General features: G+C 43.6%; 1 protein-coding gene across 2 annotated transcripts in view; it reads left to right on the plus strand.

Moving 5' to 3' along the window:
- Positions 1-26282, plus strand: part of UNC13C (unc-13 homolog C) — a 408349-nt gene that overhangs the window by 238033 nt on the left and 144034 nt on the right. The gene's annotated exons all lie outside the window — the stretch shown is intronic.

Consider the following 26282-nt stretch of genomic DNA (forward strand, 5'->3'; position numbering starts at 1 on the left):
TTTAAAAAGTCAGAACATGTCAACAGTTTTCATGCTTATCTCATTTTCCGTATATGGAAAATGTTTGTGTGGGGAGGCAGGTGGAGGGGATTTTCCTCAGCTTACTGCTCTGTGTTCCAGAAAATGTTTGGATACAGGGAACATAGAGAACAATGCCCTGTAGCTGGGTGGTTACCCGCTCCAGCCCTGACAGGGTTGCAGGGCTGGGAGAACAGCCCAGGCTGAGTGGGAAGCAGGCTCAGCTGGGGCCACGCCCCAATCAGGGCCCAGCTGGCCCTATAAAGGCTTGAGCCAGGAGCTCAAGCAAACAGTCTCTCTCTGGCTATAGAGGGAGACAGGCCTGGCTGCAGGAAGCTAGAGACAGGGTACCTGAGTGGAGCAGGGCTGTGGAAAGGCAGAGGAGCTGGGGAGCTCCAGCCTGGAAAGCCCCAGGCTAATAGGTACTGGGGGTTGCAGAGGGCAGCCCAGGGGTAGGCAAAGGCAGCAGGTCCAAACCCAACGTTGCCGGTGATGAGTAGGCTGATACTGCAATAGGGCCCAGGGACTAGACAATGACTGGCAGCGAGGTGGGGATAGTGGGTGGGGGTTCCCTGGGAGGGGAGACCCTAAGACTGAGGGGTTACTGCCAGAGAGCAGCACCCCAGATAACAGGGCACCAGGTCTGGGAGGGCCAGCGGTAAGGTGGATCACCAGCCTGCAGGGGGTGCTCCAGGATGCTGGAAGAGCTAATTCCTGGAGACGACCAGCAGGGGGGTGCCGCAGGGGTGAGTCCCACACGCTTACATGCCCCCACAATTACAGGAAGCCCGAATCCCAGAATCATTCAGATATAGGAAATAAAAAGTACATTCAGTGATGTGCAAGCAGCTAGAACACAGACTTCACAATGCATATAAGGGTGGCAGATATAGAACAAAAAGTGACACCTAGATACTACGGTGATGGGGGACTTACAAAGGCATATAATAGTAGTGAACTGGAAGTGACTGGCCCATACTCAACTATGCAGTGTTGGGGATGATATGGCCCATTTAAGAGCCAATTAGAAGGGCACTCCCTATGCTTGCGGGAGCAGATTGAGGCTACAGATGATTCTCTCAGGAGCAGTTCACTCAATAGAGGGTAGGGAATGGATAGGGAGTATGCCCTCTTACATGCTGTCTCTTCAATGGATGCCACAGAATACTGTTATGGTTGACCCTGGTTTTGGATACACTTACTGCTCCTGGTTCAAACTCCAGTAAGAAAATACTTTTCCTCCTTTTGCCTGAGCAGTTAGCCAAAATCCAGGGTTTTGCAGGGTAGCTTCCATTAGGATGAGAAATCAACCATACAAAATTGGTATATTCTTGCTGTAAGTGTGTTTGTTTACAAGAATGTACATAGTCTTGTTTTCCTGAACACAGTAGAAACAAGCAGCAGCCAGCAGTTTCATTGCTCAGAAATTCCCAAATCTGCCACTCCAGTGAGCTCTATACCCCGGAAACCCTGTTTCTCTGCTTCCTCTCAGGCAGGGTCACACTCGCAAATCCTTCTCCAGGCTTTTTCTGCCTCTAGCGCACTCAGCCTACAAGTGATATCTTAGCCCCTACATTTGCAACCATAGAATCATAGAATTCAAGATCAGAAGGGACCATTATGATAATCTAGTCTGACCTCCTGCAAGATGCAGGCCACTTAAGCCGATCCACCCACTCCTGAACTAATTCTCTCCCTTGACTCTGCTGTTGAATGCTCCAAATCATGATTTAAAGACTTCAAGTAGCAGATAATCCACCAGCAAGCGACCCCTGCCCCATGCTTCGGAGGAAGGCGAAAAACCTCCAGGGCCACTGCCAATCTACCCTGGAGGAAAATTCCTTCCTGACCCCAAATATGGTGATCAGCTGAACCCCGGGCATGCAGGCAAGACTCTCCAGCCAGACCCTCTGGAAAAGGCTAGCAATATCCCAACATTGACCCTTTGTACTAATTACCAGTGTGGCACGTTATTGACCTATTGACTAAACCCATTATCCTATCATATCATCCCCTCCATAAACTTATCCAGCTTAATCTTAAAGTCATGGAGGTCCTTCGCCCCCACTGTTTCCCTCGGTAGGCTGTTCCAGAATTGCACTCCTCTGATGGTTAGAAACCTTCGTCTAATTTCAAGCCTAAATTTCCTGACTGACAATTTATATCCGTTTGTCCTCGTGTCCACATTAGCACTGAGCTGAAATAATTCCTCTCCTTCCCTGGTATTTATCCCTCTGATATATTTAAAGAGTGCAATCATATCTCCTCTTATCCTTCTTTTGGTTAAGGAAAACAAACTGAGCTCCTCAAGTCTCCTTTCATACGACAGGCTTTCCATTCCTCGGATCATTCTAGTGGCCCTTCTTTGTACCCGTTCCAGTTTGAATTCATCCTTCTTAAACATGGGAGACCAAAACTGCACACAATACTCCAAATGAGGTCTCATCAACGCCTTATATAACGGGACTAGCACCTCCTTATCTCTACTAGAAATACCTCGCCTAATGCATCCCAAGACCGCATTAGCTTTTTTAACGGCCACATCACATTGCCTACTCATAGTCATCCTACGATCAACCAGGACTCCTAGGTCCCTCACCTCCTCCGTTACTTCCAACTGGTGCGTCCCCAGCTTATAACTAAAATTCTTGTTAGTCATCCCTAAATGCATAACCGTACACTTCTCATTATTGAATTTCATCCTGTTACTAATACTCCAGTTTACAAGGTCTTCCAAATCTCTCTGGAGGATATCCCGATCCTTTTCCGAATTGGCAATACCTCCCAACTTGGTGTCATCCGCAAACTTTATCAGCCCACTCCTACTTTTGGTTCCAAGGTCAGCGATAAATAGATTAAATAAAATCGGACCCAAAACCGAACCTTGAGGAACTCCACTGGTAACCCCCTCAGCACACACAGCTTAGGTCTGACCTTCCACATGGCCTAGTGCCTTGGGCATTCACCCCCTTAGCCCTCAGCTGCTCTTACTACGTAAAGGGGATTGATTGTTCCTTCTGTTGAGCCTGAAAGTGTGGCACACTCTTGGATTTAATGAGGTCTGTGATTGTCTTTGAATCTTTCAGCCTAACACTAGTCAGACAAAGAAACCCTGGCAGTCTTATTTGCTTGTAGAGTTCCAAAGAAATTTCAGTCCACCAGCTTCAGACAGTGTGTCTCGTGAACCTGGTTCACCTTTCACTTACCTGCACTGAAGTCAATTTAGTTACACCAGCATTGAACTTGTGTAAAGGAAAGGAGAATCAGTCTCTACGTATATAAATCTTATTGTTTTGTATCATCTCAGATATTCGTAGAGTGAAATTCTTCACTGATGTTACCCCACTAACTTCAGTGCAGCTACACCAGGAACTAATTTGACTTATGAACTTTCACATTTTAATTTAGAAAATACAGCATCAAACAGATTAAACCTCATGTCATATCCCTTACATTTTAGAAGTGTTTTTGTTTAGTTTTGGTTGATTTTTTCATGTATGTATGGTTTTTTTTGTCTCTGTATTTCTGTATATCATGAAATTTGTTTTGAATTCCTTCTAACTTCTGGCCTTGAGCAGATGCAAATGCTAATAAATTAACGGTAAGGGTTGTTGTTCAGCAACTCTGACAAACAGGTCATGTGTTCGTATTCTGAAAACAGAATATTTGAGTTTTCTCTTTCTGTTCCCCCTCCAACATTTGATATCAAATATAAGAAACGCCAGAGCTATGTATAATGAAAATTGAAAGTTGTACCTATAGTTGTCAAATACTAATTTGGGCATAACATAATGCCACAGAGAACTGTAATATTCCAAGGAATTTGTAGGAAGCAGCCTCCATTTATAAAATGCTATTTTTGGTGCCTAGTAGCATTTTTTACAGTGGACACATGAGAAGCCTATGATCTTTTCCATCTTCAGGGCCTAAGGCAGGGGTGGGCAAAATATGGCCTGCGGGCCAGATCTGGCCCATCTAACATTTCTGTCCGGCCCGCCATGACTCCGGCACAGCAGGGCACTCAGGCAGGCTGCCTCCATGCATGGCCCCACACCACTTCCGGAAGCAGGCAGCTGCTGCTGGCATATCTCCGTGCACCCCTGGCAGGGGGTGGAAGTGGCTCTGTGCACTGCCCTTGCCTCCAGCACTGTCCTCACAGCTCCCATTGGCTGGGAACCAGCCAATGGGAGCGGTGGGGGCAGTGCTTGTGGGCGCGGGCAGTGCACAGAGACCCACTGCCTCCCTCCCCACAAGGGGCACGCAGAGATGTGCCAGCAGCAGCCGGCCACAGCCACTTCTGGGAGCGGAGTCGAGCCACAGCATGCAGGCAGCCTGCCTGCCTGCCTGAACCTGGCTTTACCGCCGGCCGGGAGCCGCCTGGGGTAAGCGCCTCCCAGCCAGAGCCCACACCCTTCACCCTCTCCTACACTTCAACACTCTGCACCAGTCCGGAGCTCCCTCCTGCACCCAAACTCCCTCCCAGCCAGAGCCCACACCCCTCACCCTCTCCTACACTTCAACACTCTGCACCAGTCCGGAGCTCCCTCCTGCACCCAAACTCCCTCCCAGCCAGAGCCCACACCCCTCACCCTCTCCTACACTTCAACACTCTGCACCAGTCCGGAGCTCCCTCCTGCACCCAAACTCCCTCCCAGCCAGAGCCCACACCCCTCACCCTCTCCTACACTTCAACACTCTGCACCAGTCCAGAGCTCCCTCCTGCACCCAAACTCCCTCCCAGCCAGAGCCCACACCCCTCACCCTCTCCTACACTTCAACACTCTGCACCAGTCCGGAGCTCCCTCCTGCACCCAAACTCCATCCCAGCCAGAGCCCACACCCCTCATCCTCTCCTACACTTCAACACTCTGCACCAGTCCGGAGCTCCCTCCTGCACCCAAACTCCCTCCCAGCCAGAGCCCACACCCCTCACCCTCTCCTACACTTCAACACTCTGCACCAGTCCGGAGCTCCCTCCTGCACCCAAACTCCCTCCCAGACCCCGCACTCCCTCCATTAATATAATAGACATGTGTGGCCCGTGATGACTTACCAAAATTCGTGGAGTGGCCCCCCTGTGAAAATTATTGCCCACCCCTGGCCTAGGTATGTAACCCTTCTGCCAGGTGGAGCCAGCAGCAGCCAGGGTCAAGTTCAATATCTAGGGGTTCCTTTCCACCAATCCAATGCTGAACCAGCTTGAGTGCCCACCTAGTAACCTGGGAAATTTACACATCACCCTTGGGCGCCCCTTCTCCACTCGCAAGCATGGAGCCTGAGTGTAGAAAAGAAACTTAGACTCCAAAGAGAAACTGCTGAACTCGAATTAATATGCAAATTAGATACAATTAACTCTGGCCTAAACAGAGACTGGGAATGGTTGGGTCATTACACTAATTGAATCTATTTCCCTATGTTAAGTTCTCCTCACACCTTCTATGGGCCATCTTAATTATCACTTCAAAAAGTTTTTTTTTCCTCCTGCTGATGATAGCTCATCTCAATTGATTAGACTTTTCCTGTTGTTTTGCATACTTCCACCTTTTCATGTTCTCTGTATGTATAAATATCTCCTGTCTGTGTGTTCCGTTCTATGCATCCGAAGAAGTGAGCTGTAGCTCACGAAAGCTCATGCTAAAATAAATTTGTTAGTCTTTAAGGTGCCACAAGTACTCCTGGTTTTTTTGCAGATACAGACTAACACGGCTGCTACTCTGAAAACTGCAAACAAGGTTTGTAAACAAACCATGAGTAAAAGACCCATCCCAAGTAGGTTGGGAAGCGTTCTTTTCCACTCAGGTTCTTAAGTCTAGCAACCCAAAAGTCCCCTTTACATGCTCGACCCTTCTCTGCACCCCACTCACAGTTGTTGCAGACTAGAGTTCAGAGGTGCATCTGCAGAGTGCAGACCTAGAGTTCAGAAGTGCATCTGCAGAGCTCACCTCTCACCCTGAGTTGGGGGTAAAGCAGGAGGAAGGGGTAAGAGGCATCTTACTCGCTCGTCACATCTCTCTGCCACTGCACTGCCAGCTGCCTGCTCACTGCTCCCACCACCTCTTAAGGCTTGTCTACACTGGCACTTTACAGCGCTGCAACTTTCTTGCTTAGGGGAGTGAAAAAATACCTGTCCTGAGCTCTGCAAGTTTCAGCACTGTAAAGCATCAGTGTAGACAGTGCACCAGTGCTAGCCCAGGGCTGGTAGCTAGAGCCCTCGTGGAGGTGATTTTCTTAGAGCACTGGGAGAACTCTCTCCCGGCGCTCTGCCACGACCACACAAGCCACGTAAAAGTGCTGCCACAGCAGCGCTTTAGCATTACCAGTGTAGTTTAGCCCTTAGTGCAGTGGTTCCCAAACTTGTTCCCCTGCTTGTTCAGGGACAGTCCCTGGCGGGCCAGGCCAGTTTGTTTACCTGCTGCGTCCGCAGGTTTGGCTGATTGTGGCTCCCATTGGCCGCGGTTCACTGCTCCACGCCAATGGGAGCTGCTGGAAGCGGCGCGGGCCGAGGGACGTAGTAGCTGCTGTTTCCAGCAGCTCCCATTGACCTGGAGCAGCGAACTGTGGCCACTGGGAGCTGCGATCAGCTGAACCTGCAGACACAGCAGGTAAACAAACCAGCCTGGCCTTCCAGGGGCTTTCCCTGCACAAGCTGCAGAACAAGTTTGGGAACCACTGCCTTAGTGATTTTAGCTCTGTGCAGGAAACACAGTCCTATCACAACTGGTTTCCGCTCTGATTGAGCAATTAAAATAACAAAAGAGGTTCCTAATGAAGCCTATTTAGCTCTGTTCTTTGAACAGTGAAGGGGGACAGGTTAAACCATGCTAGGGAGGACTCTTGAGGGTGTGCAGTCTGCTGACTGGCATTTCTGCTGCCACTCCTTTACATTCACAGGGCTTGGACATTCGAGCCCTTGCTTTACCAAGGTTCTTTAAACTGAAAGTGACTCTCTCCTTTGACACAGGTTAAACATAGTCCTTCTTTTCTGTATTCCCACAATCACTACAAACATTGGTAACCATATTTCACTACCCCCGCATTCAGCACTAACATAATTTGTGACTCAACACCAGCCAAGTTGATTAAAATGAGCAAAACACCTCTCCATCAGCTGAATATCTAGCAAATCTAAGTAAAGCAGGAGCAAACTGTATTTACATAAAAACACCCGGGGTCTCTTCCCCCTCTCCCCCACCCCCAAGCTAGCTGTCAGGGAAACATTCATTCAGACCCTGCTTACAGGTATTAAGATTAGGATATAAAGATGACAGTTTAAAATATTACATGTACAAAATATTTCTGATAGCAAAATAATCTGTAAAGATTATACAGTGTTGAATAGTGAAAAAGAGATTAAAAGCTCAGTCCTCCTGTGCAGGTACACGTTGCTGCATATCTTGTAAAATCATGATGTGTGCATTTTTGCACAAGTACAGTAGTTCAATTTATAAGCAATTGGCACAGAATATGTATTCCCTGAAGTGAATATGTTAGTTTATGAAGGACTGAGTGGGATTTTTCTCCTATAAAATATGTTCAAGCAGTAGGGTGACCAGACAGCAAATGTGAAAAATCGGGACATGGGGTGGGGGGTAATAGGAGCCTATATAAGAAAAAGACCCAAAAATCGGGACTGTCCCTATAAAATCAGGACATCTGGTCACCCTATCAAGCAGTGTATTTGTGACCTATATACTCTGGGTCAAATATGAAGGCTAATTTACTAAGCTGGAATTTCCCATTCTTGCTTACTTCCCATTTTTCTCCAAATATTTAGTTATTATTTAGTGTATGTATTAGTACAAACTAGATCCCAGACCCTGCAGTGGATAGGACACAGAATTAGAATTCAGGAGACCTGACTTCTAGTCCAGGCTTCGCCACAGACTTGCTATGGGACCTTGGGCAAGTGACTTCCATTCTCTTCTTCTGTTTGCCTTCCAAGGCACCATCTGTCTTCCCTGTTCAGACTGTAAACTCCGGAGAGCAGTGATTGTTTCTTACTAAGTGTTTTTACAGCACCTATCACAATGAGCCCCTAATCTCACCCCATGCTATACTATAATACAAATAACGGATTATTTTTTAGTGTTGCATGTGGGTAACCTTAGACATCTGAATAGTCACACTGGAGTCAGTTGGACTACTCATGTATAAAATTACTCAAGTATGTAAATTTTGGCAGGATTGTGGCCTACTATGTTAAATACAGAAGCTTCACCAAAGGAAGAGAGACTGGCAGCGGTTGCATTGTAGCGCTGCTTATGTAAATAAAACCTTCCCCACAGTATTTGCAATCCCAGTGGGACATTTAGATAATGGAGGCACAGTGGCAAAGCTTTTACTAGCAGTTTTTTTTTTCTTTTTCTCCTTCTTCAAATATTTAATGAACATATTTCAACAGAAAAACAGCCTACTAGAAAATACTATTTTTAAATCAGTTGATTTTTTTCAGATTGCTGAGCATGCACTGTGGCCAAATAAAAGTTGTTTGTTTACATGTGTTTTTACATTTTAAAAATGTGATTTAAAATGTATAGCATTCAAGGGCCCAGTCATGAAGTTCTTACTCAGATAAAATTCCCAGGACAAGTGAATGATCACTTAACAAGTGGTGATTAATATGGTCTGCCTATTGTATTTAAAAATTGTCAGCTACTGTTAAACTTCCATGTACTTTACACAGAGACATATGATACAAGTGGAGGAAGAAAAGAGTAGTCATGTCTATGGGTTTCCTGTAACCACAGCTGCCTGCCAATCACAGGCTTTTTTTAAAGAGCCATTTGGTTTCTTTCTTAGTATGTTTTTTAAGCTTTGCAGTTTCTGGCAGGTGCCCATAACAGGAAATAATCAAATGGGGACACTTTAAGCACTGGGAATGGGATCCAGTGGTGGTATTTTGGAAACAGAAATGAAAAACCCCATTGAGCTCTGATCCTAACAAATTTTCATGCTTACAGGGTTATCTTGCACCTCTGACCCTGGCCTTTTTCAAGTGCCCCCCTTTCAAATAACAGGCTATCATGCCTTCACTCCTCTCTGGATGAATCCTGTAATTCTCCCATTCACAGCCGAGGTCCCCAGGCTACATTACCCTGTTTACCAACTGTGTTTCCTCAGCAGGTCCAACTTCGTTAGCACCTGCAAGAGGCATTCTTTTGGAAGTTGTGACCAGTCGGTAAATGCAGTGATTCAGAACAGCTTCTTCACAATGAAGTATTATTTATTTATCCATAGAAACATAGCATTCACAGAGCAAAGGGTTAAAACAACAAAAACCTTGCATATGTATGTCTTATTGAAAGCTTAACATTTCCTTTAAGGCTTAGGCAGGCCCAACTTATCCCAGGTACACTTGCTTTGGGGACTATCTGTTTTTCTGTGGACACTGCCTTTCAGTCTCTAAACTTAAGGAAGTGTGTCTTTTTAAAACCAGGCAGGCACCTTTATTCTCTGTGTCCCCAAGTTGGGGACCTCTTCACTTGTCCATCTATCTGGTGCACATCGCAGTGGGAGGAAGTAGACAATCCTAGAGAACAATCCAGTCATTGTATCATAAGTGTGGGTAGATGGCTGGCTACCTGAAATCACTGTGCTCCTTTCCTGGGGACATACGAGTAACTGCTGCAGAAAGTAAATCTCCTGATGCCATATGGCAGACTATACAAATAAACAGAGGAAGACATAATCATCATAAAAATAATACAGATATCTCCCATGTTCTTCACATAGGCACTCTTGCCAATGGAATTAAATTGGACATTCTGTTAAAGATAATAATTTTCCAATTGTTTTTGGTTGCTCTAGTTCCAAAGTTTTGTGTCAGTGTAAATGCAGTCTCAGTGTCACTACAGGCCTGCTTGCCTTCATACCAACATTGTAAATGGTAGTATCACTGATACAGGTGGGATCCACTAAGTCAGCACCTAATGTTGACCAGACTAAAGTGTCTAGTGATATTTGTTACAATGGGCATTGAATTGGTTGATCTCCACTCCACTGAGGATGTTTTCAGCACCTCATGGGCCTTATCTACTCTAAAATTTCCCACCAGTGCTGCCATTGGTTTGTCTCCTCTAGTGCTAGCAACAATATAAATAAGGTGCCAGAGCTTTTAAGTACTGTGGATGAAATCCTGGCTCTACTGAAGTCAGTGGAAGTTTTGCCATTGACTTTAATAAGGCCAGAATTTCACTCTGTCCTGTAGACCTGCTCTGACTGGGGTTAGATGACATGGTGCAAAAAAATGCCTGTCTGAAGCTTTGTCAATACTAGAGCTCCCACCTTTTCTACCACCAATTAAGCTGAACCAGTGGTAGGAACAGTGGGAAATGTTTGGCCAAAAAGCCTATTTTTGTAGACATTCCCTGGGGGAAGTGTAGAGGGGGCAGCTCTATCTGACATCCAATATTAAACATAGCAGAAAGATAAGTGACTTAAGGCATTAGCTAAGATCTTATTTAGTAATATTCACTCTTTTCTGAGAAATTTGTCTGTTGTAAAATAAATGGAATGGGTAACTTGAAACTTTTAAAATGCACATTGTCTGAACTCTCGTGTTTGTATGCAAAGTAAGTAAATGGTTGCTGTATTGGAACAGGAAACTGTCAGGTTATTTAGTTTTGATTTTTATTTAATATATGGAAGTCCACAGGTTTGTTTACTTGTTTTTTAAAATTGCCTTTCTTGACTCTAGGCATTTGTGCAAAACATGAAAATTACCAACAAAATAAATTTCAACAAGCAAATTATCACTGGCATTCAAAACACTGTACAACTGTAAACTCAACTGTCCTCTAGTAATTAAGAACTCAGCAAAGGACCAGATCCTACCATCCTTACTTGCATCAAGTAGTACCTTGCTCTGTGAATAGTTAATTGAAATGAATAGAGCTACTAGTGCAGTGAGGTATACTCAATGTGAGTAAGGGTGGCCAAATCTGGCCCAAAGATAATAACTGTAATATCCTCATCCCATCCCTTCTAAGTCCTTTAAAAAAAGGTGAGCTTTGTAGTATGCACTGAGAATGAAGAAACCCAGGCTTTTTTGCACCAATGAGAGAAGAGAATTCTAGAGTCAGGGACCATTCCCCTCCCCTGCCACCATAGAGAACTCCCTGCCATCAGTCAACTTTCTTTTGTATTCAGGGAATACTAACTTGAATCCACCATTGATTACAGGTGGAGCTGGAGAAGGAGAGTTGTTTTCTGTGATGGTCCAGGCCTAAATCATTTATATCTTTCTAGGTCAAAACCGATACTTCAAATTTTATTTGGGAACTAATCAATAGTCTCAGTGTAACATAATCTCTGCATGAGGTTTCTACTTTTCGGCGATGTAGGAAAGATCGTATTTGTTAAAAATATTTTTTGTTTGCTGTAATGCAGCTGGATATCTATAACTGGAAATCCTTCAGGGGGTGGGGAGGAGCCTCATGTACAATCTATCATATAAGTTCTAGAAATAATAGACATTCGATAGCAATGCAGGAGATGTTATTTCTGAGGTGTTTCCAAATATTGACAAAAGTGAACACAAATTAATTACAAAGAGCCAAATCAAAGCCTGTCTTTCAAGGGCAAATACATAATAATAGTAATACCTAGCTTTTATTTGGTGCTGGTCATCAGTAGGTCTCAAAGCACTTTATAAATGAGGTAAGTATCATTATCCCCATTTTACAGATGAGAAAAGAGAGGTGAAGTGATTTGCACAAAAACTGGGCCCTGAATTATCAATGTGCAACTATGATTTCCATTCTATTTCTTAAACAGATCAGATTATGTATCTAAATCCCAGTGTTACCCTACAGGAAATATGACATTGTAATGGGGATCCCTATTATAGTTTAATAATGCCTTGCTTTTATATTTATTTCTAGTAAAATATTTTGGTTAAATATGCAAAAGTTGTCATTGCTATGAAAACAGGAGAGATGAAAGAACAGTGTCAGATTTTCTGACAGTGCCATTCTTCATCTTAATATTCACTAAAAATAAAGGAATGCAGTCATCTTGTGATGTGACTCCTGAATCTGGTCTGACTTTGTCACTATACATTCAATGATCAGGTAGGTCTGACAACTTTAAATTCATTGGTGTAGCTCTGAAGCTTGATGCTTCTGCTTCTTCTGGTATTGTATGACACTAGTTAAGAGCTCTGCCTCACTGAAAAATGAGTAAGCAATGAAGTTCTCACTCTTTGTCCTTTTAATTTTAAACTATGTAATTTTATGTTTTGAGTCCAGTGAAAAATGCCAAAAGATCATCTGACTGACCATGCGAGGAAGCATATGATTATGTGAAATGGTACCCTCTTACTCAGTAGATATCCTCCCAAAGTATACGCTGCATTCTATCAGCGTGCACTGCTGACAGAAACAAGTCTTTACTGCTTTCTGCACATTATCCATCTAGGGCCAACACAGCCGGCTGTCTCTCAGGCCATGAGTAAGTTGCATAGGTTTAATTTAAATAATTTTAAACAAATTTAATCAAACCAATGCAAACTCTCCTGTGGACATTATTTCAGTTTGAGTGCCTAGTTGCCATTTAGCTTAAACCAATTCCTATTTGACTTAAATTAAACTGAAATAAATCTGGGGTAAAGCAAATAAAAAGTGCCCACACAAGTTTTTGAACGGGTTAATCTAAAGCAGTTTAAAATCACACCTAGAGTTAGTCTGATGTAACTTCCTTGCATAGACAAGGCCTCAATAGATGAGAGAGAGAATGTTTGATATGTAGAACCTCATTGGTAAGAACACCAGAGTTACGAACTGACCACACACCTTACTTGGAACCACAAGTACGCAATTAGACAAAATGTAACTACAAAAAAAAAAAAGGAAAGCAGCATTTTTCTACTACGTAATAAAGTTTCAAAGCTGAATTAAGTCCATGTTCAGTTGTAAACTTTTGAAAGAACAACCATAACATTTTGTTCAGAATTGCGAACATTTCAGAACAACCTCCATTCCTAAGATGTTCGTAACTCTGAGGTTCTACTGTACTATCCTGGTTTACATGTCATCAACAGGAGAATCTTTACAATTGGTGATTATAAATGGCAAAAAACTTTGTTAATGCAGAATTAAAGTTTTGAGTCTAGTGCCCTTTGATAACATCAAGGTCAGCAAAAATCAACTGAAAACCAGGAAATACAGAGTTAACTCCCTTCTTCCCAGTATCCTACCTCTCCCCTCCCATTCCATGTCCCCCCCCACCTCCTTCCAACACCTGATACCCTCAGCCCTTCTCCTACCACCCATCCTCATTTATCCCGCTCCCCATAACTGCCCTTTCCCTTGCTGCACACATCTGCCCCTATTGCTGCCTACTTTTCCACCCCAATCACTTCCCCTCCCAGTGAGCATTTGTATATGTGATATTTATTTTCTTTTCAAAAAATAGTTTCCTTGCCTTCTGATTATTCTTCTGTATTCAGATTCCATTTCACCAAAATAAATAAACAAACAAAACTTTGACAGAGGCAGATTGTAGCAAGAGGTCTCCTTTTTTATTGTTGTTATTTCAGATTTCTGCCTAGAGTTGGGATTTAATTTACAGTACCTCCTTGTTTCTCGGGTTCAATGGCTGTAACATTCCCCCTTGAGTTATTCAGGCCCTGTGAGTCATAGCTAGTTTTCAACCCCCTTAGAGTGACTCTCTCTGCACCTGCTCAGTGTAATCTCTGGCATGTGCCAAACAGGGAACCGAACTCCTTGGCTAATTAGCCAAAGAGCTAATAACGTTGTAATGAGATTTCCCCCAAAGGGCTAATGGGTGAGGTGCACTCTGTTGGGGTGACCCTTGGGTGTCTGAGACCCTGGTGTGGTGATCTCAGCCCTGGTTTGATCTTTGTGTGCAGAAAAACATTGCCAAAATATGTGGCTGTATCTTGGATCAGTGACTGAACATCATACCCCCATGAGGCACACTAAATTTCAAGACAATGTGGCACTCCTGTAGATACACACTTTAAGATCCCATTTCGATTTGCCTGTCAAGCACAAACGTCCAAATCAGACGTGTCTATTTTTGATAAAATGTGATAATTCTATGTTCATGTCTCTGAAGTATAGCTAAATTAGATATTTTTTCCTGGTATGTTTTTATTTTATTCTTTTGGCATTTTTCTTTTTTGTTGAATAATCAGTTCTTCAAACATTTCATGCTGATTATTGCTCCCACTGTTGGAGTACCAGAGCCATAACAAGCATCTAGCTGGCCTCGACATCTGTGCCCATTTCAACTGATTTAATTTTCTTGTACCTATGGGCAATTCCAGTTGTCTGTACGTGGCCTTCAGCTCATTGCCAGAACTGATTGTTGCATCCTATTTCCCCCCTTTGGGCCATTAGTCTAGCTTATACCATAGGTCACTCTCATTAAGGTCACTCTCAGTAGGTTGCATAATCCTGAATGTTATTTGGTGTAGTATTTTGTATGTCTAACACAAAATACTTTATTTTTGGATGCTGAATCAGACAGACAAAATGATTATCATCATCTTAGCTTTTGCACAGTTTCAGATAATATAGTGTGTATATATAGCGCAGCAATTCAAAGGGCCCAATCCTGTTCCCACTAAAGCAGGATTGATCTCTAAATGGGCCCCCACAGTATAGCTACCACTCTGTTTCACAGCATTACCAGAGAGAATGGATGTGTTTGTTTACCGGAGATGATCCAAGGTGGCAGGTGGAGGACAGACCCATATTAGAAAGACTGCCAGCTTATTTGAAAAATTGAAGGACAGCCTTGCTCGAAGCTATTGAATGAACCAGAATTATATCATCAGATTGTTGATCATGGCACATTTTAACAGGATTTGCAATCATGAGTCTTGCTTGTAGCTTAAGCTGATTTTGCTGAGAGATTTCAACTTTGTCTTTCTATATTGGAACCTGGGGTAGTATTTGTCACCACATTAAGTGTAGTGGGTGCTTTCAGTTTCCTGGGTTTCTTGATTAATTTGCTTCACAACGTTTTACTCCCTCCAATTTTTTTTCTTTAGTTTTCTTCACCTCTTCATTAGACTGGGTTTTCTTTTTGAGTAATTATTTAATATCCTTCTTGGTGCTTCATTTTGTGCTTGTTCTTCAACCTTTGATCTTTAATGGAGGAAAGATGATAAATAACAGTTCACCGAGAGAGAAAAGGAGGAGGGAAGGAAGAAGTTGCATAGAAGGGAAAACAAAATGGAGCTTTAAGCAGAGCTGTTACTAAGGCTACATCTGAACTTAAAATGCTACAGCGACACAGCTGTAACACTTCAGTGTAGACACTCATTACAGCAACAGGAGGGGATCTCCCATTGTTGTAGTTAATCCAGCTCCCCAAGAGGCAGTAGCTAGGTCGACAGAAGAATTCTTCCGTCAACCTAGCACTGTGTGCACCGGGGGCTAGGCTGACACAGCTCTCTCTCTCTCTCAGGGGTGTGAAAAATTGATGTAAGTTTCCATTATAGATCAGCCTTAATTTTTTTCGACTAGTATATAAAGTGTCCCAGAAAGGGAAGGATGCCAAAAGGAAACATCTAGTCTAAATCCCCAAACCAAGCATTTTAGGTGTTTCTTCTTTGGAAGAAAAAGTCCCAGGAGCATGTACACTCTGTACCTGAGAATTGAAAGGTAACGTTATTTTTTTACTATGATTCACTAACAGAAATAAAAGTTGATTCTATGTAGCAAATAAACAAATAATAAAGTTAACTTTAGCAGTTACTGCTAAAGAAGATAACCTGGCAGAAATGTCTGTGATGATTGAAGATGGTGATTGTTTCCCATTGGATGGGAGATTTGTATAGGGAGAGGGCTGTCAGCTCTGACTATGCACGCCATCCTGCCACCTGCCCATAGAGACTCCACCCATTTCAGGATTCCTTAGTTTTTCCATACTGTGGAACCCACCTGTAGCAGGGCAGTAACCCCGCTCCTGCCTGGAAGGGTTAAAAGCAGCCCTGAAGCGGGCTGTGGCTGGGGAAAGGCTGATTGGGGAAGCAGCCTCAGCTGGGGCCACGCCCCAATCAGGCTGCAGCTGGCCCTATAAAAGGGCTGCTAGGCTGGAGCTAAGAGTCTCTCTGTAGCTGTTGAGAGGGATGGGCCTGGCTGCTGGGAGCTGAACAGGGGCCCTAGACTGGAGCAGGGCTGGGAAAGGCCAGAGGAGCTGGGAAGTTCCGGCCTGGAAAACCCCCAGGCTGCAGGCCTTGCTAAAGGCCGGAAAAGGTACTGGGATTGCAGAGGGCAGCCCAAGGGTAGGCAGAGGCAGCAGGTCCAAACCCTCCTTGCCGATGATGAGTGGCAATTACACTGCAGTCGGCCCCAGTGAGCAGGGCTAGACTGTGACTGGCAATAGCCAAAGACTGAGGTGAGGTGGAGCTAGGAGGGTTGAGGGTTCCCCAGGGAGGGGAGACCCAGCGAGACTGCGGGGTACTGCAGGGGGCAGAACCCCGAGAGAAGGGGCACTGGGGTCCAGGAGAGACACGGGGGGCCAGTGACAGGTGAGACACCGGCCAACGGAGGGCACTCCAAGGTTGGACAAGCTAATTCCCTGGACGACTAGTAGGAGGCGCTGCAGCGGTGAGTCGTCACCTCACTATATCACCTTAGATAGGATTCTCAGGATCAGGAGCAAGCAGCAAATTCCCTGGAAGCATGGCGTAGTTGAAGCCTTGCTGCCAGAGAACCTGGGAGTCCAAAGGGCCTAGGATCTGGTGCCAAAACACAGGGATCAATAGGGATAGATTTTAATGAATATCCCCACAAATCATAACCATCCATTACTAGCACTGCTGAGCCTATGAACACGAGAGACTGTGACTCCCAACAAATACTCAGTTATCTAGTGGCAGAGTTCTCCCTTTTTTTCAATGAAGCTGCAAGTATATTATTCCAGAATTGATGGATTACCAGAGCCCTACATACTCCTAGGGAAATGAATATGCAAAAATAAATAAAATAGAAAATTTCAATTTGTCAACACTGATTTAGAGAATGTTAAATTGTTTCATTTTGAAAATGTCAAAATTCATTATGATATTGTTAAAACATTGTTTGAATAAGATAGAAACTTGTTGACAATATTAAAATATAGAATATTAATTCAATATAAAGCAATATATAAATACACTATGTTAAAATTAATAGTATAATGTTAATCAAAATGAAATGAAATAATAGACAAAATGAAAGGTTTCGACATTATCACAATGAAACCTGTCCGTTTAATCAAAATCAAACAAGAAAGTCTAAATGAATCATTTGGACTTTTCCCTTCAAAATTTTTCCAGAATTAACCTGGTCCTACTAAATGTTTAATTTTCGTTGAAGCTACATTTTTCCAACAGAAAACTGTTCCATCAAAACAAAAAGTTTGACTAGCTCCATTAGGCACCCAACTGCCATTGACTGTCACTGGGACTTGGGCACCTAACTGAATTTTGTTCCTTTGGAAAAAATCTCCCTCCTTTCAGTTATAGTTGAATATATAGCTCTTAAATGGAGATTCGCAATGCAAGCGTAAAAATAAGAGTTAATTTTCAAATCAGATGACTGAATTTTATGTGAGCTGGTCAAAGAGGAGAGTGATATTGCTTGTGTCCTGTGATGAGTCACAACAGGTCAAAATAGTTTAGTATGTTAACATCTTCAGTTGTTTTCTGTTGCATGAATGAAGTGTATGTGATAGCTTTGGCAGGATGTTTATACTGATGGTTTTGGGTTTATATTTGACTTTTATCTGACCATTTAAGAATACTTCAGCACACCTCCCTCAAGAAAGCTTGCTGTGAAATATACAATATATGAACAAATATGCTACCGAAGATATTACTGCACACAAGAATAAATGAAAAGAGCCAGAATCCCTGAGGCCAGTGAAATATTTGTTCACTGATTGCTTAACAGAGGGGTAGTATCAAACAACCATGGAAACATGTATTGAACGGTTTACCTCTACAGCTTATATTTCATGTTAAATTGCCTTAGTACTACAAAGAACATGAAGCCAAACGTCAAATAGGCACCCAGAGGTATTTTTTTTATTAACGAAGTCCAGCACTAAAGAAGAATGTAATTTGTCCTGTTTCTTTACATATTAGGGCTTGACCAAACTCAGTAGGAGCTTTTTTCATTGCCTCCAGTGAGAGCAGGGTTGGGCCCGTGGCCTAAATTTTCAAAAGCACTTGCTGATATTGGATACTTTCATTTTTGGGAATCCAAACTCGGTTTTGGGAATGGAAGTTAGTGGAAGCTGTGGATTCTCAGGCCCTTCAAAAATCATGCCTGTTTAGGCATCTAAAAGTGGAGATACTCCGATCCAATGACTGCATTTGAAAATTTTGCCCCACAGACGTTGCCTCAATTTATTATTGACATTAATGTACTTCCCGTTGTCCTGACTGAGAGTCCTTGCCTGCAGTTTGTGGCCTCATGGTTGCTCATTTAAAGTACATCACAAATGACAGGGGTTGTGAAACTTCCCCCTTTAGCATTAGTCAAATATTTATACTGACTATAGTGACATTAATTATGCTATATTTAGTGGTCTGTTTCCATGCTAATCCTTGTTTTGATTGATTCAGTAATTTCAATTGTATAATTTGTACAGGCTCAACATTCAGAAATACATTCTCCATTTAGATACAGTTTTATCTAGGGAAAAAATTTCCTTGCATCTAATATTGGTTTTCTCGGAGTCTCAAAAATTTATTTTTTTACTCCCTATCTTAAAGGGTCTCACTTAAATGAAAAACTTTTAAAGGCTTGTCAGGCAATTATTCCAACAGTGCTTGACACACGTTCCTAAGAGTCGGCTGAAATTGTCAACTTGTTTTTTGAAAGAGTGACTATTCTCTATAAAAGATTTTTCCTAATGCTGCTTTTTAGGGATCAGTATTTCGGCACATTCCATGAACTTTTAGATACTTTACCTCAAATCCCATAGATGTCAGTAGGAATTCAAATTAAAATTTAAATCTTAGCAGCTTCACTCACATTATATCTTACATGAAAGACACAATGCAGTGTGAATGGAATACCGCTGCTCAAAACCTCATTGATTTCAATGGGATTATATGTACTTACATTTACTTCATAATTTTTTTCTTTTACTATTATGGTTCCATTGAAGCCAATTAGTGCATATTATAGTACCAATGTTCTTAACTCTGCAAAACTACAGCAAGATGGAAGAACATGTTTATGTATAATAAAAATATGGAGCTAGGTTGAATGCTGCAGATTCAGGGGGTGCAAATTATAGTACTCTGCCACCTGTGAGAACAGCTGTGCCCAAGGAGATTTTTATTCCTAAGGAGAGTCCGTCCTACATGAGAAACCCTGCTTTAAATGCCATCTATAAGAGCCTGACCAGTGGAGAATACCCAGAAGATTCATTGAATCGGTCAATACATCTCCCAAACCATCTGACCCTTCTGTACAAAAACCTTGCCCACTTTTGGGATTTTATCAGGCATCTCCAGACCCAGTAACATAGGAGGGGTTGTAGGATGTTTGAACTGCTGCTTTCTTTGTTCACTCCCAAGACAGCTTTCCACCTTGGTGCCCACAGCAAATTTCCACTAGAACAAATTGGCAGAATCCAAAGGGTTAATCTGGCCCCTGAATACTGGGCAGACTACTTGCTCATATTATAACCATATGCTCAGATCCTTAACATATAGGTGAGCATATCAACAGGGAGAATAAATACCCCACACCATCCTTGCAAAAGGATTTCAAGCCCTTGCAATGTAAATAGGAAAAAATACTTACATTCACATTGTTAAGCTTCAGGAAGATTGTGCCATTATAACACCTCTATTGTGTTTTCCCCTCTTCTCTTTATAAGACTTCATTGCCATTGACAGATTAGCTTTTACCAACATTTAAACACTTGTAGCATCAGGGATATGACCATTATTTTCCATAGTACATGGAAGAACATCCTATGATATCTCAGATACCATATGTGACAGCTACAATGACACTGCACACAGAAAGTAAACATAAAAGCTACTGTAAAATAAATTTAAGGCTCTGCCTTAAACCCAGGAATGCAAGAGACCATGTAAGGTTGTCCCTTTGTCTTAAACTCACTTTTCAGTATTTACTGAAGTTACGGCAGCATATATGATAGGATTGTAATCCCCACAACATCAGGATACTGGATTGTTGGCTTTAAATCACACTATTCTTGCTTTTCCTGCATTTGTTAGGCATTAGTGATCACTTAAACATTTAGTGGTTTAATTAAATTTTACCCAGTTTCCATGTTCAGTAAACATAATCCAGGCATTCTGAGGTTTTCTTCATCTTTTCCTCTTCTTTAAACTGGTCACATCCTTGACTAATCTGTCACCCTCCCTCTCTGCTCAACTCACTTAGACCTTTACTCGCTTGTACTGGATTATCTTTTCCTTACCCCACCTCACCCAAATCTTGTTCCCCTATGAATACAACCAGATGTGTGGCTGAGCCTTTGAATCTTGATTGAGTAACTTCCCATTATCCTTATGACTGCTTCCTTTTGTGCCCCACTTTCCATCCCATTCCTCATAATTAGGGCCTTATCAAATTAATGGCCATGAAAAACACATCGTGGACCATGAAATCTGGTCTTTTGTGTGCTCTTACCCTATACTTTACAGGATTTCACAGAAGAGACCGGTGTTTCTCAAATCAGGAGTCCTGACCCAAAAGGGAGCTGCAGGGGGGGGGGTCACAAGGTTATTTGGGGGGTGGGGGTCATAATATTGCCAACTTTACTTCTGTCCTGCCTTCAGAGCTGGGTGGTCAGAGAGTGGTGGCTGTTGGCCAGGCACCCAACTCTGAAAGGCAGCACCCTGGTAGCAGCAGCACAGAAGTAAGGGTGGCAATACCATACCATGCCATTCCACCATTACTTCTGCACTGCTGCCTTCAGAGATGGGCAGCTGGAGAGTGGTGGCTGCTAACTGAGGGCAGCACCCTGCCAGCAGCAGCACAGAAGTAAGGATGGAAATACCACACTGTGCCATCCTTACTTCTGTGCTGCTGCTGGTGGCAGCTCTACCTTCAGAGCTGGGCTCCCAGCCAGCAGCTGCTACTTTCCAACTGCCCAGCTCTGAAGGCAGCACTGCTGCAGTGCCACCAGTAGCAGCACAGAAGTAAGGGTAGCAGTACCGCAACCCCCTGTAGCAGGGTGGACCTCTGCTCCTGCCCTGAAGGGGTTAAAAACAGCCCTGGGAAGGGGCTGTGGCTGGAGAAAGCAGCCTTTAGGCTGGGGCAAGAAGCCTGGGCTGATTGGGGAAAGTAGGCTCAGCTGTGGCCATGCTCCAGTCAGGCCCAGCTGGCCCCTATAAGAGGCTGTGAGCCAGAAGCCCAAACAGTCTCTCTTTAGTGGTAGAGGGAGATGGGCCTGGCTGCAGGGAACTGGACGTAAGGTACCTGAGTGGAGCAGGGCTGGGGAAAGGCAGAGGAGCTGGGGAGCTCTAGCCTGGAAAGCCCCAGGCTGCGGCCTAGCATTGGGCTAATAGGTACTGGGGGTTGCAGAGGGCAGCCCAGGGGTAGGCCAAGGCAGCAGGCCCAAACCCAACCTTGCCAGTGATGAGTAGGCTGATACTGCAGTCTGCCCCAGGGTGTGGGGCTAGACAATGACTGGCAGTAGCCATATACTGAGGCAAGGTGGGGATAGAGGGTGAAGGTTCCCTGAGGAGGGGAGACCCTAAGAGAAAGGGGTTACTGCCAGGGGGCAGCACCCCATGTAAAAGGGCACCGGGTCCAGGGAGGGACACGGGGGCCAGAAGCCAGGCGGATCACCAGCCTGCAGAGGGCGCTCCAGAGCTGGAACGGAGCTAATTCCCAGGAGTCACCAGCAGGAGGCGCCGCAGAGGTGAGTCGGCCCGTTTACACCCCCTACAATAACCTTGTGATTTTCCCCCCACACACACACACTTTTTTGGGTCAGGACTCCTACAATTACAACACCCTGAAATTTCATGCCTTAAGCCTGGTCTACACTACGCGTTTAAACCGGTTTTAGGAGCGTAAAACCGATTTAACGCCACACCCGTCCACACTAAGAGGCCCTTTATATCGGTATAAAGGGCTCTTTAAACCGGTTTCTGTACTCCTCCCTAACGAGAGGAGTAGCGCTAATATCGGTATTACCATATCGGATTGGGGTTAGTGTGGCCGCAGATTGACGGTATTGGCCTCCGGGCGGTATCCCACAGTGCACCACTGACCGCTCTGGACAGCAATCTGAACTCGGATGCAGTGGCCAGGTAGACAGGAAAAGCCCCGCGAACTTTTGAATATTTCCTGTTTGCCCAGCGTGGAGCTCCGATCAGCACGGGTGGTGATGCAGTTAAAAATCAAAATAAAGAAAGAGCTCCCGCATGGACGATCCGGACGTGATCGCTGTAAGGGCAGGCAAATCTGTTCTATCAGCGCTCCGTTACAGAAGTCGAAATTCAAAATCATTTTTTAAATATCTCCAGACAGATGCCATAGCAGGGACTCAGCGCACTGCTGCGTGACAAGCGTAACGGAAAGCCAAAGAATCAAATGGACGCTCATGGACTGGAGGACTCAAGCTATCCCACAGTTCCTGCAGTCTCTGAAAAGCATTTGCATTCTTGGCTGAGCTCCAAATGCTTCTAGGGTCAAAAACAGTGTCCGCGGTGGGTCAGGGCATAGCTAGGCAATTTACGCACCCCCCCACCCACCCCCAGAAGTGAAAGGGAAAACAATCCTCTCTTGACTCTTTTACATGTCACCCTATCTTTACTGAATGCTGCAGATAGACGCGATGGTGCAGCACTCAACACCAACATCCTTGCTCCCCACACGCTATGGATGGCTGATGGTACAAAATGACTGGTACCCGTCCTCATCATCAGCCTATTGGCACATGGGGCAGTGCAAAAGGACTGGTAACCATGCTGACTAGCATCTGTTAGGTCGATCAAGGGCACCTGGTCCTAATTTTTCCTGGTAGATGGTACAGTATGGCTGATAACCATCATCATCATAGCAACAGGGGGCTGAGCTCCATCAGCCCCCACCCTTCATGTGTAAAGAAAAGATTCAATTGCCCCTGAACTAGCAGAGGGATGCTGGGCTCCTCTCCTACACACTCCTTACTGTCCTGTCTGGACTATCATAGCAGCTGGAGGCTGCCTTCCACTCATATCTCACTAACAAGTCACTGTGTCTTATTCCTGCATTCTTTATTACTTCATCACACAAGTGGGGGGACAATGCTACGGTAGCCCAGGAAGGCTGAGGGAAGAACGGAATCAACAGGTGGGGTTGTTGCAGGAGCACCCCCTGTGAATAGAATACAGCTCATAATTTCTGCAGGATCTGACACAGAGCAGCTGTGCTCTCTGGTTCTCTGATACAGTGGTTCTCTAGTACACTTGCCCATATTCTAGGCAGGACTGATTCTATTTTTAGATACCAAAAAGGAGGGATTGACTCAGGGAGTCATTCCCAATTTTGGCTTTTGCGCCCCTGGCTAAGAGCAGCCAGGGGCACTTATGACAGCAGCAAATGGAACAGTGCAAAAGGACTGGTAGCCACGATCATCTTATTACCAATTTATGGTATGGTAGATGGTACAATATGGCTGATAACCATCTCTGCTATCATGCAAAAGCAAAAGCATGCTGCTGTGTAGCGCTGCTGAATCGCCTCTGTGAGCGGCATCTAGTACACATACGGTGACAGTCACAAAAGGCGAAACAGGCTCCATGATTGCCATGCTATGGCATCTTCCAGGGCAATCCAGGGAAAAAAGGCATGAAATGCTTGTCTGCCGTTGCTTTCCCAGCGGAAGGAGTGACTGACGACATTTACCCAGAACCACCCGCGGTAATGATTTTTGCCGCATCAGACACTGGGATCTCAACCCGGAAATTCAAAGGGGCGGGGGAGGCTGCGGGAACTATGGGATAGCTACGGAATAGCTACCCACAGTGCAATGCTCCAGAAATCGACGCTAGCCTCGGACCGTGGACGCACACCACCGATTTAATGTGTTTAGTGTGGCCGCGCACACTCGATTTTATACAATCTGTTTTGTTAAACCGGTTTATGTAAATTCGGAATAATCCCGTAGTGTAGACGTACCCTTAGTCCTCCAGCCAGGTCACATGTCCTCCCCTTCTGGGTTATCAAAGGATCTTCTTATGAATGGAGTCAATCAGTCTTCGCATACGCTGCCTATCTGATGCATACTTCCCCAATGGCCAGTAGGGGAATGCAGGCCTACTCTCTAATCTGTGTTCCAGTTCAGGGACTCTCAATCAGCAGCCAAGATCTGGTCCATGCTGAACCTTATTGGCTTTTCCATGATGCTTTCCTAATCTTCTAGCTCCACCCTTCTCTGGGTTTGCCAGCCTCAAAACTCCATCCTCCCAGGGAGTAACTTTAGGCTACTTGCTTCTGTAGCCCCAAAGCACCTCTGTTCTTATGGTGAATAACTACAGACTACTTCCCTGCAGCCTATCTCGGCTGCCAACTTCCTGTCTTTGTAGCCCACTTGTTCTTCCTCACCTGGGCTCCCTCATTATTCAGTCAGAGGATTATTTAAACCACCTGATTCCCCTCAACTGTGGCCTGTCTGGTTAATTGGCCCCCTTCTTAGTCTACATTAACCCCTTCCGGGCAAGTGTGGGGTGAATACACATTAAAACAGTAGCTAACTGCAGTCATATTTATTATTTTATATTTATCCAACCTACTTATCTAAATGTAGACTTGGAAGGATGAGCTTTTTATCAGTAAATATGGGTAAACATCAATCACGGTACACACTCAAACCAATCAAAACATATTGCCACTGATAACCAAAATTTACGGAAAAGTGAAGTAAGAAAAATGCTACTTGAGAACTTTGGCATGGGATTCTGACAATTTGTGTTTTAATGGTTATAAAGCTTTAAGTTTTTGAATCTCAGTGTCCACTGTCATTAAATAATTATTCTCAGCTCTGCATTGTCTGATCTCCATAACTTCCCACAGCTGTGAAAATTTAAATCAATAACAAAATTGAAAAATGCTTAAAAACAAACATCACTGATATCTATTGAAATTATTTAAAAAAAATGAATTCTGACAAGTCTATCTAAATGTAAACAATGAAAAATCTATAGCAAAGTTTTTAACTTCCTTTGCAATAATTGGTGGAAAAGAGAGTAGAACAATTGAGTTTTGCATTCCATTTCAGAAAATGTAAATTACACAGATGTCTACCAATGCTATTCTCACAATGACTATCCATTCCTCTGTAAACTAAGAGTATTGGAAAAATATAGATTCAAATAATATGCAGCATACAGCAATAACTCCATTTAAATGAGTTAGTTTTCACCCATAATAATTTATATTTGCATAAGCATATTTAGCAGCAGAAGATAATTTTTACTTATTACTCAAACATGGTCCCATGTAATGAATCTTGTTAAGACATTGTTTCTGGGTAATGGGTTTTGCAGTATAAGATATTTATGATTGGTATGAATCGTACATTAATAAACAAGATAAAGAATGCAGAGACTGCACAGCAAGTTGGTGGAATATACAAGGTTATTTTCTTGTGACAACATAATTTATTGAATGACATATATTATTAAATGACAGAATAATGCAAATAAATCAGCTCCTCATTGCTATTACAAATGAGTGAAAACCATTTGTTTACATAGGCCAATCACCACTGTATGTTTCTCTCTCGCTCACTCTCTCTCTCTCTCTGAGTACAGTGAGGTTGCGTAATTAATGTTCAGGATAGTGAAAGGTAGCAGTAAATGTTGAGAAATTCCGCTTGTTTACTTATGGCCATCACTAGTGTAGTGCGATGCCTAGCAAAGGTGATAGAATTTGGCCTATAATTGTTGTTTTTATGGTGAAAAGTTGGCATGTTCCTCTGAATCTCTTATGTACCTACACACTCCATTACATTCAGCATTAACGGAAAGTCCCATTTATCAAGTTAAGTTTATGTTCTAGGCTTCCAAATATCCAATTTTTGGGCCATGAATTGCCCTTGCTCCATTCCCTGAACTCCCTTTGATATTAATATGAGTTCCACATTCAGAGCAAGAGCAGGACATTTACGCACACATACACCCCCTTTTTTTTAACCTGGTACAAAACATACAGTGGCTATCATTAAAAAATCAGATTTTGCCAACAGCTACTGCACAATGGTAATTGAGGTAGCATGGTTTTTCCTTTCTTTTTCCTTATTTATTTTGCACTTAAATATAT

Source organism: Mauremys mutica, chromosome 11, assembly GCF_020497125.1.
Source record: "Mauremys mutica isolate MM-2020 ecotype Southern chromosome 11, ASM2049712v1, whole genome shotgun sequence".
Classification (NCBI taxonomy): domain Eukaryota; kingdom Metazoa; phylum Chordata; order Testudines; family Geoemydidae; genus Mauremys; species Mauremys mutica.